Source organism: Octopus bimaculoides, chromosome 3 (genome assembly GCF_046866305.1).
Source record: "Octopus bimaculoides isolate indiv1 chromosome 3, ASM4686630v1, whole genome shotgun sequence".
Taxonomy (NCBI): Eukaryota; Metazoa; Mollusca; class Cephalopoda; order Octopoda; family Octopodidae; genus Octopus; species Octopus bimaculoides.
Window position 1 is genome coordinate 29,803,722 of NC_142930.1, and position 13,597 is coordinate 29,817,318.

The following is a 13,597-nucleotide window of genomic DNA, read 5'->3' on the forward strand; positions in this document are numbered from 1 at the left end:
ACATGACTGTTGTTTAAAAGAAATTATCAACAGTCCACACTTTTCCTGACAAGTAGACCATGATTTCCCTACACTGCTGATACACATAAAAAGAAGGGGAATTTCCCCGCCACCACCAACACCAACACCACAACCACCACCTTCATCTGGGATGTATTTGTCAATGTAGCGTTCGCTCTCGGACAGTTTCTTGAGGAGACCTTCGACGTTCTCGGACCCCGGTCCATATCCCTGCTCACAGCTACTGGGGCGGAGATTACAGACAACAAACGCGAGCCCCGTGAGTCAGAGTGGCAGTTGTTCCAGTGCATCACCCTCACCATCCTCCGGGGCAAGGCCTTGTGAATTTTGCCTGTTGAGATCACGAAGCGGTCTGACTTACAGGAAATTGCACGGTCCACTCCTTATTGTACAGTTACACCACACAATACCAAAGCTAGTATTAAGATGTCATGCAGTGACCGATCACGTGTCGTGTAATGTATGTGACACTGTGGATATATTGCACCCTCTCAACTGTCTGGTTTATTTGTTTACACAAGTAGTTTCTGATGGTGGACATATAAGGGCAGCTAGAAAGCACTACTCTCTCTCTATCTCTCTCTCTCTCTCTCTCTCTCTCTCTCTCTCTCTCCCTCTCTCTCTCCCTTTCTCTCTCTCTGTGCTGTTGTTGTTCTCTATTGCACCTCAGTGTTGATATTTATATGAATGCTATCCGAATGCTTGACAAAACGACTGATTTAGGTTAGTGTGCTGAGATTACAGTTGTGTTCTTCCCTGTAATATATGTGCATGCATGTCTGGAAATGGTTTTTAGTATAGTGTAGAGGATTCTGGAATTTGTAGCTTTTGAATTACAGCAATATCCTATTGCTATGCTCTGGGTATAAGAAGTCAGATAACTCAGCACCCTCTTGTTCATCATAGTCCTCCAGGCAATAACAGAAGAGGTTAAAACAGACTGTCCCTGGTGGGAGCTTCTCTTTGCTGATGACTTTGTTCTTATAGCCAAATTGCTACCAGAACTAGAGAAGAAATTTCAGACGTGGAAGCACGGTCTAGAATCCAAGGGCCTTAGTGTTAATCTAACAGAAAACAAAATCTTAGTAAGTAGAAGAGCAGACAAATCAGGTAAATGATCCAAACTCGACCTGTAAGAAAGGCGTAGGTAGAAACGCCATAAGACGTAACCGGTTTAAGCTATGGACGCATAAGAGGTGTCGCAATATCAGAGGAAGATTAACAGTAAAAATAGTTTTTGTGTGTGGAAGGTCCACAATTAGAATAAACACTAAAAATGTAAAGAAAAAGACTTCATCAAATGTTAGGGGTGGGGCATTCTAGAAATAGTTGATAACTTTTGTTACCTCGGTGACCAAGTTAGTAACGTGGCTGGATGCTCCGAGAGCGTAGCTGCTAAAATAAGATTAGGCTGGGCAAAGTTCAGAGCTACTTCTATTAGTAACAAAGGGCCTCTGTCTCAGAGTGAATGTTAGACTGTACATTGCCTCTGTACGAACAGCCATGCTACACGGCCGTGACGCATGCGCTGTGACCAAGGATATGCGTAGGGTTGAAAGAAATGAAGCTAGTTTGCTTCGCTGTATGTGTAACGTCAATGTCTATGCACGTCAGATTGTAGCGTCTTGAGAGAAACGTTGGGCACAAGAAGCATCAGATGTGGTATGCAAGAGAGACGATTTGCGCTGGTATGGTCAAGTGATACGTATGGACCAGAGCAGTTGTGCGAAGAAGTGCCGCACTCTAGCGTTGGAGGGAACCTGTGAAGGCATGGGACGAGGTGGTGAAGCACGATCTTCGAATGTTGGGCCTTATTGGAGGCAATGGCAGGTGACAGAGACCTTTTGTGATATGCCGCACTTCAGAAGACCTACGAAGTCAAGTGATATAATTGTGGCCGATGTCACTGTCGCTTAACTGGCACGTAAAAAGCACCCACTACAATCTTTGAGTAGTTGGCCTTAGGAAGGGCATCGAACGGTAGATAGCATGCCAAATAAGATTGGAACCTGGTGCAGCTCCCGGCTTACCAGCTCTCAGTCAAACCGACCAACCCATACTACCATGGAAAATGATGTTAAATGATGATGTTAATCATGATGATGATGATGATTGCCATGATGACGATGATATATATATATATATATATATATATATATATATATATAAAAACCACTGTGCACTGGCAGAATATTTACAGAATTTGATATAAAAAAAAATAGCCGTGCAGTATTTCTCCCGGTTATTTTTACTCCGATTTTAAATCTCACCGAATTCAAATTTGCTCTTCATCCAACCACAGTCGATATGTTAACGAGCTAGTCAGGCACTGGAGTCGACTTAATTGACTAAAACCAACCCACGTCAAAATTGCGGGTCTTATAGCTAAATTAGAACATTAATTCCGAAACAAACGAAAAATCAATATAACATTTCGTGTGTGTGTGTATATGTGCGTGTGTGTGTGTGTGTGTGTATGTGTGTGTGTGTGTGTGTGTGTGTGTGTGTGTGTGTGTGTGTGTGTGTGTGTGTGTGTGTGTGTGTGTGTGTAATGTGCTTTTAAATGTTTCAAATTACCATTTCATGATATATTTATTTTATAACGTTGGATTTACGGTTTAAAGTATGAAATTTACAAAACTTAAACACGGATCAGTGAATTCTGTATATCATGTCATTTGTGTTACAGTGAAATGCAATCATCTGTTGTCTTTTTTGCTAAGTTTCACTTTCGGTATGCTTTTATAGAACGCGAAATTAAGTTCCTATTTACCAGTAATCAACACATTATTAATTTGAAACATATTTCCTTCGTATATACTAGTGGAAAACGTGGTAGATTATTCATAATTATTTAGAATCCACAAATATATTCGACTATAAATAATACAAAATGTTGCTTCAGATGTGCTTTATATATTTTTCCGATATTCAGTTTCTTTTTTTAAGATTTGAATAACCGTGAAGTAAACAAGTAGAATAATATTTTCCTTTCTTTTGTGAGCAGGATTCTTTTGATGTATCGAATTAACGTAAGTTGGGATTAGAGGCTTGTTTACGAATTCTGAATAATGAAAATGAATGTATACAAGTATGACATAAACATACACAAATAAACACACAAACGTACACACAATCACGCATATTATACATGTGTGTGTGCGTGCGTACATGTATATGTAATTATTTAGCATGCATGCGTGTGTGTATGTGTGTATGTATGTATCTCTATATGTTTGTGTATATATATATATATATATATATATATATATATATATATATATATATATATATATATATATATACATATATATATATATACATGAGTGTGTATAATGTATGTATGTATGTATGTAAAGGAAGTTTATGGAATTACGTTAAGTTTATATTTAGCTTTTTTCCATTGAAACCGTTTCTTTAGCTACGGAAATGCAAAGAAATTTTCATAAATCGCTTCATAAATAGATAAACATTCCTAAACAAGAGAGGAATATGCATAATAGAATGATAAAATATCAACACATTCAACCCTTCAATGTAGAATTAAAATAAGAAAACTTGAACAAGAGAGAAGGAAATGTTTTGCTGCCGATTATCCTGTTAAATTGTATCCCTTTAAATCGGAGGTTCCACAGTTCAAATTGCATACATTCTTTTATACTGTATTTATCACCTCATTTCTTATAGCAGTGGTCGACTGTATGAAATTGAACGTTTTGTATGATATCCTTCATAGCACAGGTATGGCTGTAAGGATAAGAAGCGCGCTTTGCAACCACATGATTTCAGATGCAGTTCCTCCCATTGTGTGGCATTTCGGTTAAGTGTTTTCTGTTATGGCCCCGAAGAGACCAATGGCTTGCGAATGTATTTGGTAGACAGAAAATGTGTGGTACTCCGTCGTGTACATGTGTGAGTGTGTGTGTGTGTGTGGTGATCGCGTACCTTTGTACTAGCACATGACCCCCACTGCTTCATAACCGATGTTGTGATGTTTACGACCGCTTAACCCAACAATTACAGCATTAAAGACCGATATAATATGTGCCAGATATAAAAGATAAATCGGCCGATTTGTGCGATCAGACCACTCAAAGCGATGATCGAGTATGGCGGAAGTTAAATGGCTGTGGCTAGTAAAAGAGATAAGATAGCACCGGAGGATTATCTCTAGTTTCCCAAACGTTAAATGATTGCGGAACTGTCCATCTCTGTTTAGAAAGTTGACTTGTAGAAGTCTAAAATTTAAGATGGTTGCTGATAGTCAAAATAGAATTAATTATATCTATAATGGGTTTTTAAATATAAAAATTACGTAATTAACAAATTAATAAATACATATACACTTAGACGAAGGAAATACAGTTACTGAATCTAAAACTTATTAAAGGTCCAATTGCTTAATGTTGAAAGCGCAAGAATACATTATACCGTGATATCTAAAGCTCAGCAATAAAAGACCAACACGTAAAATATGTGGAACTATTTTGCTTAGAGTTGAATATAACTAACAAAAAGAATAAACACGGGAAAAAGAAAACTAAACATAAAGCAGACAAAATGAGATAGAAAATTCTAGGAACCGTTTTGAATAGCTGATGCAAAATATAAAATGTAACGACCTCGAAGAAATGCGACGGAATTTTTGACGCTTCATAATATATTGAATTATTGAAAAATCGGCGAAAATAATTGTTTATTTTATTCCATTGTTGTGTCGTAAAGATGACTTCAAATATGACACCTGAGAGGCTAAATACTTGGAACAATGAATATTCCATGTCATGTCACTTCTGCTTACGTGCAGCGCACTTGTGTATTAATATAAACTTCTAACTTCATTGTAATGAGTTAAAATATAATCAGTTATAATTATGGTATGGCTTTCTTAATAAAAAGAAAACAGGTTTATATTATTTTAGTAGAGAATGCACCCCCCCCCCACAGTTTGTAGTTAATGTTACAAAATAAGGAGGGCGGTGAGCTGGCAGAATCGTTAGCACGCCGAGTGAAATGCTTGGCGGCATTTTGTCTGCTGTTGCGTTCTGAGCTCAGATTCCGCCGATGTCGACTTTGCCTTTCGTCCATTCGGTTAAATAGGTACCAGTTACGCACATGGGTCGATATAATCGACTTAATCCCTTTGTCTGTCCTTGTTCGTCCCCTCTCTGTGTAGCCCCCTGTAGGCAATAAAGAAATAAATATGACAAACCAGGAGCGATGAGAAAAGGAGATTCCGTGTAATATTGAAGACTAGAATATCTTTGTAGCATACTACTTCACGTAACTAACACGAATGCAGCAATTCCATGAATTACTGGAAAACAATAATTGTTCATTTACTGTAGAAACTATAATTATTGCATTTCCTCGCAACATATATTAAAGTGTTTAGATTAACATCGATTTATGGATCAACAAATGAACATCCGTTAACCATGTTATGAAGTTGGATTGTCAGAATTTCTATAGTACCCAAGTAAACGTATCGGAGAATTTATTTGTATCTTTTCACGTTCTGTGTTCCAACACTGCTGAAGTTGACTCTGTCCTTCATTCTCAGACAATAAAATCGATTATTTTCTGTTATACAGGTTAATCCCTTAATATTATTGATACGAGGAAGGAGACGAGCTCGCAGAATCGTTAGCACATAGGGCAAAATGCTTAGCGGCATTTCGTCCGATTTACGTTCTGAGCTGAAATGCAGCCGAGGTCTACTTTGCCTTTCATTCTTCGGACACGATAAAATAAGTACCAACTGAGCAGTGTGGTCAATGTAATAGACTTACCCCTCCCCCGAATTTACTGACCTTGTGCCAAAATTTGAAACAAATACTAGGGATACTAGTATTAATATTCTAATTAGCTGGTATCGACCTCTCAAGTTGTTATTTAGATATTATATTACATTGCAAGGCGGCGAGCTGGCAGAAACGTTAGCACGCCGGGAGAAATGCTTAGCGGGATTTCGTCTGCCGTTACGTTCTGAGTTCAAATTCCGACGAGGTCGACTTTGCCTTTCATCCTTTGGGGGTTGATAAATTAAGTACCAGTTGCTTACTGGGATCATCTAATCGACTGTCTCCCACCCAACAAATTTCGTGCCTTTTGCATAGAGTAGAAAAGTATATTCTATTACGTAAATACGGAAAGTTAGATTTATAATTTTAGGATAAGCTAAGGTATTGTCAATTTTAGTGCTTATAGAACTTAACATTTCTGTTTATATGTATTATAATTATATTTACTGGCACTAGCTCTACGCGAAAACAATAATCTGTTTTCTACACTAGATCTAACAGAAGCGTAAAATCCTCTCATACTTGTTTGCTATAAACAATGCTTTCATAACACCCAAGCAATGCTAACGAATTGTTCTGAATAAATTTGATTTTCGCTCCCATGATTTATTATATGCATTCCCTAATACAGAAGCTCGATAACAAAATACTTTTCAGCTGTAACCAATCCATCCTTATTGCAAAAACGTGTACACCAAATGACATCACATCAGCCACTGCGTCCATCGTAAGACGATAATGTGTGTTTTGATTGAGATTCTGCTGCTATTTCTAGCGATTAGTGTGAACAAGTAGATGCTTCCCTCTGACTCCAAATATGCTGGAAAGATAAATTTAATTCATCGAAGTAAGGTTTACAATGCTGAACGCAAATCAGATCATGAGTAAAACTATATAGAAGACGAATTTATTCAGTACAAGTTTATCTTAGTTCTTCTGTGAAACAGTAACAATGAAAACATTTGCAAAAACTTTATAGAAAGTGAATCCAAACTGATGTAAACAGAACTATCAGGACGAATGTAATAAATAAAATAATCGATAGGGTTTAAATTTAAAAGAGAATGTTGATTTTGATATAGACTTCAAGGAATGGAATATTGGAACTACTCCAACCACTGTACAATAGACATTGTTCTGATCTACTACGCAATAAAAACACAGCATCTGTACTTACTTGATATGGCATTACGTAACATTTTACCACGCTACCTCTATTCATAGCAAAATATAAGAAAATATGTACAATAAAAAGTAAAAGTAACAATCAAGATCTTTATCAACATTTGAACACCAAACGCTATCATATTAATAGTATTAATATCTGCACGATTTCATACAATGTTATTCTAACGATCTTATTTAAGTTTAATCTCTCTCTCTTTTTCTCTCTTTCTCTCTCTCTCTCTCTCTGATTCACTCTCGCACTATACCTCGCTCAATCATTTCCCCTCCCCTCTCTCTCTCTTCTTATTCGAAATCTTTCTAGTAATAACGAAGCATACTTTATAGAATACCACAGATAGATATTAGTCAATGCGTCCATTTTTAAGACGGACTTTGATTTAAGGGAGAGTAAACTACTATTTCTAACTGGTGGACCGACCAAGTGGGGGTCTTGCTCTGAATCTATTTTTTAAAATACATATCGGATCTTTTCATTTTCTTGGGCAACTCGATGAATTAATTAACTAAACACTTTGAAACTTCGGATACTGGTAGAATGTGTCATATAGAACATCTTTTACTCTTACCGTTGCTGGAAAAAGTTTCTATTTTCGAAGTTATTTCGTGTTAAAGTTGTCGTATTTCGGTAAACATATCTCTCCCAAATTTATTCTATCTTCTTATGAAAACGACTTATTGCATAGCATAGAATTTGATTCACTCAACCTGAAAAGAAAACGGAATGGCTATAGCTGTAACACATTTTATTCTTCTTCTGCTCGATTGTGGTTAACCTAGGGTTATACAACATCATTGCATTTCTATGCAGTAATATCTACTCTGGGATACGTAGCAACAAGAAAGCTATTTAAATCAAGGACATATGTTGTAACCTTGTTCTGATCGATAATAACAATGAGATGTCAGATCTGTATAAATCCGCTACTTATTTTCAATATCTGGTTCAAATTAGATTCTTTAAATATGTATCTTGATTAGAATACACAAATCAATCAGGATACTTGAACGTAAGAATTCACAAGTTTCTAATTCAATATTTCATAGTAGAAATCATTTTGCCACAACTGCAGGTCCATGTAGATGAACAATTACTTCCATAATAATTCTGGGAAATTTAACCGAATTACATTGAAATGCTTCCACATATGTGATATAACAAATCTTTGGGGATAAGCATTGAGAACTATTTCGGAGTAAACTAGCGTGAATTACATGGACAGATATTAACATCAACAAAGATATAGCCATGTTTAGTTAATAGGTTATATTTTGAAGCCTTCGAAACATGGACGGGCAAACACCGGTTAGCCGCACTAAGCTTCGAAACACATTTATACGACCTGGAGAGGCCTCACACTATATATTCGACCCGTTTTCAATTTACTTTCCTCATTAACTTTATTTCCGAAGACGTGGATATTTTTCATTCACGGTTTCGATTTTCGAAAGCCACTGAATAACTTTAAAATCATTGCACGTTCAACAAATGCGTGCACTTAACATAAAACAAGGGCAAATCGGCGCGATATTAGTGTAACAAAGTTAGGGGTGGAATTATACACAATACATCCGACGAGCTTTTATGACAAACGCCATTACAGAAAATAGTATGCACAGAGGAATGATGACCTCTGGATTAGGGAAACAAAATTTACACCACCTCCATCTCCCCAACCCCGAGACACATACCCATACGCTTGCACATAGTTATAAATCGACTGATTGTTCCAATATACGATCAACAGATTGTTGCAAATAAAATCAATAGACTGCTCCTTCAGGTTCACAGAATAGTTTATTAGCACTTGAAAGGAAGAATTAACAGATGTGAGAAATCTGTTATTAAAGAAGGTTTTGTAGTAATAACGGGAATAAAAAAAATAATCATAAGAAATATGCTGAATAGTTGGAGGAATTAAGATCGGAGGTCCAGGCATGTATAGAGTACAAGGGTACTGCATAAAAATGTCCCGAAGTAGATGAGTACAGAGGAAACGTTTCTTTGCCAAAAGTACCCTAGAAAAGGTAGAGCAGTGGTAAAGAACCGGTCAATCTCCTGCCTACTCCCTCAGGGGAGACATATTTCATGAAGATAGTCTGTCACCATTCACTGGAGATTGTGCGAAAAGTACGGTTTGCGATTTGCATAAAACTTATCACATTGGGGTACATCTTTAAAAGTGGAGAAAAGTTGAATCACCTAAAACAGTATGAGTATAAACCAAAATGCTTCACCGAAAATAATGAATATTAGACCTTGTGAGATTTTACATTGCCGTGTGATTCAGTAATTGATGCCTGGAGACCAGATATATATGTTGTTCACAATATGAAAAGAAACCAAGATCATAGAAATTGCCATACATAAGATTGTATGAGTCGATGACAAAGAACTACTAAATGTTGAAAAGTACATGACACTAAAAGATGACATCAGACGAATTTGGGAAATTATGAAAGTAATTATCATCTAGGTACTTATAGGAACATTGAGAAATTTGTTGGAGTAATTCGTTGTTCTAACGCCCAGGAACAGGCTCACAGATATAATTACACCAAGTTCTAAATTGTTAAGAGCAGCAAATCGCCCCTTTGTAGGATATAAGACAGCAAAAACGGATCAATCTCACATATTGTTAGTAAGATTAGCAAGCTCTAAACAAGGTGGCGCTATAACTTGGCTAGGTTTTTTTCAGTGGAGATTGTGTGAAAATTACGGCCTGGACAGAGCACAGAAATGGTACGAACTTGAATCAAAAGTCACTGAAAACAAGGAGTATAGGATACTCTGGGATTTCACAATCTAATGTGACTCCCTAAACGATGTTCGGAGGCCAGACAGTGATGAAGCCAAAGAAACTAAGATCATAGTTATTGCAATACCTGGGGATACTTGCATAAGTGACAAAGAAGTAGAAAAGTTTGAAAAGTACAGACTACTAAAAGACGAAATTGCAAGAATGTGGGCTATGAGAAGCGTGTCTGTCAGCCTAGTAGTTGTATGGACACTCGGAGCACTGGCAATCAAGTTCGAGAAATATGCAAGGGAAATCGGAATTGACATGTGAGCAGAGCAAGCCCCAAAAACTGCTCTACTAGGGATAGCTAGGATTTTAAGATTGGTTCTTATGTGTTGAATGTCTTCGATGATAATTAACAACCGATTACCGAAACTTATGTGCGGGAAGAGACCTGTGAAACCTTTGACAAGTTGCTATCCGGTCTCACGGCATCAAGTAGAGCAAACAAGACTGAGCGCTCTGAGAAGTAAAACAATAATAATAATAATGGTCACTCCTCTGAATCCATAACCACCGGTCTTCCATGCCCTAAGCACCGGCTTTCCATGCCATCTCCAAACCAATTTGTTTTTCGGAGAAGGGGATTTTCCTCTTTAAGTTTCTCTTCTTAACACAATTATCAATTTTGGTGAAACCAGACTTCACATGTATCAACAAAATTTTCACGTCATTTTTTACATACCGCCCTTAAACCTCTCCCGCCCTTTCTTCTGGACAAGTAGAAACTATCAGTGTCATTCTTGGGATGGAATGCTCCGTGAACTGTCGATAGTTTCCGTGTCTTGGTATCCATATTTATCAGTTCTTTATTTTACCAGTTTATGATTCAAACTCTATAACGAAGTGATGCAATCGCTCATGTCTTTAAGGCTTGGATCTTATTCCATCCTGTCAATTTTGAGCACAACACCAATCTTTGTCTTTGGAAATATAATTTGAGGACACACTATGTGAAGAATAGAATTGACAACACTCAGAACGAAAAATTCAGAATGTGTATTGAGAGGGGTTAATCAGTATGGTACGTTGTTAACGAATGCCTGATATTGGTACAACGCGAATACAAAAGACGACATAACATTATGGCAAGAATGACTCATTGAGAGCTCTGTGGAAATCCTACAAAGATCAAAGACGTTGTATGACCAAATTCCAGAGGGAGTTACTGAGAATGAATATTACAAAATCCTGTGGGGATCGATGATTTAGAGTGACCATCAGATTACACATCGAAAAGCTGATATTATTGTGGTGAACAGAGAAGAGAAAAATATCTCTGATAATCGACGTAGCATGTCCAGGTGACAACAGGATCGAAGAGAATGAATAAAAAGTGAACAGCTATGATAAACTGAAGTGGGAAATATGCAGGCTGTTGGCAATGAAGATAGTCGACGTGATACCAATGGTGATTGTCGAGCTATGAAATATCAACACACAACTACCAATGTAGATCAAAAAGCTTGTTACAAATGTAAAGAGAGAATGCCATAAAACAAATCAGCGTAGCTTGGAACTGCAAGATTTATCCGCAGGATTCTTGAAGCATGGTCAGTAAAGAAATGTAACTTTAGTCAACTGGCTGTGGGTAGCAGACACTTTCCATCGTACCAGGAAAATAAATGGTGAGTCATCATAAAAAACTAATAATAATAAAAGTAATGATAATAATAATAATAATAATAATAATAATAATAATAATAATAATAACAATAATAATAATAATAATAATAATAATAATAGCAATGAAATATACTAATAATAATGTTAAATCCCTGAACGAGGTATAAACAGTAACTGCGCGACAACGTGAAGTATATTTGCCACTTAAATGCGGCTAAACCCTAAGGGTGAATGTTACTGTTGCTTTTATCCCCAGGAGAACATCTCCTCCAGCTGCATATTGACACACTTTCTGTGCCCTGTCAGTATTTGCAAAGGGAAGTCATCCTTCCCATCGTCGATCTGACATGATACGCACGGACCCGGGTTTCTGAGATTTTACCCTTCGTCAGCGTACGACAATCACCGATCTTCGATGCGAAGGGCTCCCAATGCAAATATATATATACTTTTTCCAGTAACGAAAATTTACTGATCTCGAAAAAGTGTAAACAAGCAATGTTAAATCTCTGAACGAGGTATAAACAGTAACTGCACGACAACGTGAAGTATATTTGCCACTTAAATGCGGCTAAACCCTAAGGGTAACATTCAGAATGGGAATAGTCCCAACTCATGAGTAGTAACAGCTCTTTAGTTTTCGTTGACAGTCTTTCTAGAGATGGTGTCTCGAAAAGAAGAAGAAGAAGAAGAAGAAGAAGAAGAAGAAGAAGAAGAAGAAGAAGAAGAAGAAGAAGAAGAAGAAGAAGAAGAAGAAGAAGAAGAAGAAGAAGAAGAAGAAGATAGTACATACAAACAGAACCGTCAAAGCTAATAAACCGTATGTTGTTGTGAAAGACCACAACAATAAAGTTTGTTTATTGATCGACATGAGTATTCCTTGTACTCATAATATATCTCGGCAAAAGAATTTGGTCAATTCAGTGAATATAAAGATTTGGTCAGGGAAATTGAAAAAATGTGGTATCTCAAGACGGTTATAATATCAATGATTGTAGGAGTACTTACATTGATTAAAAAAAGGAAGTGAAAGTTAGTTGAAAACGATCCCTGGGTTACTATCCATGCAAGAGTTACAAAAGATTGTTTTTAACTGGAACATCACACGTATTGACAAGAGATTCTGAGACTGCCACTCTTTCACCGGTCGTGGTGTAGGTTCAACAGGAATTCTGCCCCGTGGTATGTGTAACACATTTTACAAGGCGGTGACACCGACTTCCTACATGTATCGTATGCAATCTGTGTATTTGTGTGTGTGTGTGTGTGTGTGCGTGTGGGGGTGTGTGTGTGCGTGTGTGTGTGTGTAAACATGTTTGCAAAATATATAAATAACATTGTCATACGCACACCAGTGGAACATTTAGATAATAACTACTCAAGCTTCTCAACAGCCACCAGTATAGCCTCTCTTCCTGTCCTTTTATTAAAACAGATAAATTTTATTCCACATAAATAACAGCGAATTGAGGTTGAAATGTCATAATAGAAAGCAAAAGAAACAGAAATAAAAAGCAAAACTAGCAGACATACGACATAATAGCTTTCTTGCTTTTCACTATGAAATAATCGTCTGAGCTGTCAGTTTGGCATATGATGATGTGTGTTGTCTGTTTCCTTCTCTGCTAACACTGGCAAACATTTTGAAATATGATTTATAATATATAACATTAAAACCCAAAACATATCTGATCGGGCAGATGAATCAACACCTGTTGAGAATATTTTACGTAATAAAATTGAAGATGTCAGACAACATAAATTGCAATTGAAAAAGTAAACTGTTTCATAAAAGTTACTGCGTAGAAAGATATTTTTGAAGAGGAAGTAAGAGAATATAAGCCAGGTTGAAGAAGTAATTAATTTCATGAATTGTATATTAATTAAACAGTTGGAGAGAGAGAGAGAGAGAGAGAGAGAGAGAGAGAGAGAGAGAGAGAGAGAGAGAGAGAGAGAGAGAGAGAGAGAGAGAGAGAGAGAGCAGTTGCATGTAAGTAATAGTTGAAGCTTCACAGATCGAGTAATGAATGATTAAATTTGTGATTAAATTACAAACAAAATCTACTTTTTCCATTTCCTATTAAGTTGTTGGCTGGTATTGTATTTAACTAATTTACATTCAAGATTCACATCAACTTGAACATTTATTGTCTCAAAAAT

The 13,597-nt window shown here is 36.8% G+C and overlaps 1 long non-coding RNA gene across 1 annotated transcript; it reads right to left on the reverse strand.

Annotated features, from left to right (window-relative positions):
• Positions 1 to 6,406: 6,406 nt before the first annotated feature.
• LOC128247346 (uncharacterized) lies at positions 6,407 to 12,810 on the reverse strand. The gene is made up of 3 exons (XR_008263741.2): positions 12,446 to 12,810; positions 7,580 to 7,718; positions 6,407 to 6,645 (listed from the first exon to the last, which is right to left on the reverse strand). It is a non-coding gene; the product is annotated as an uncharacterized LOC128247346 (long non-coding RNA).
• Between the last annotated feature and the right edge of the window lie 787 nt (positions 12,811 to 13,597).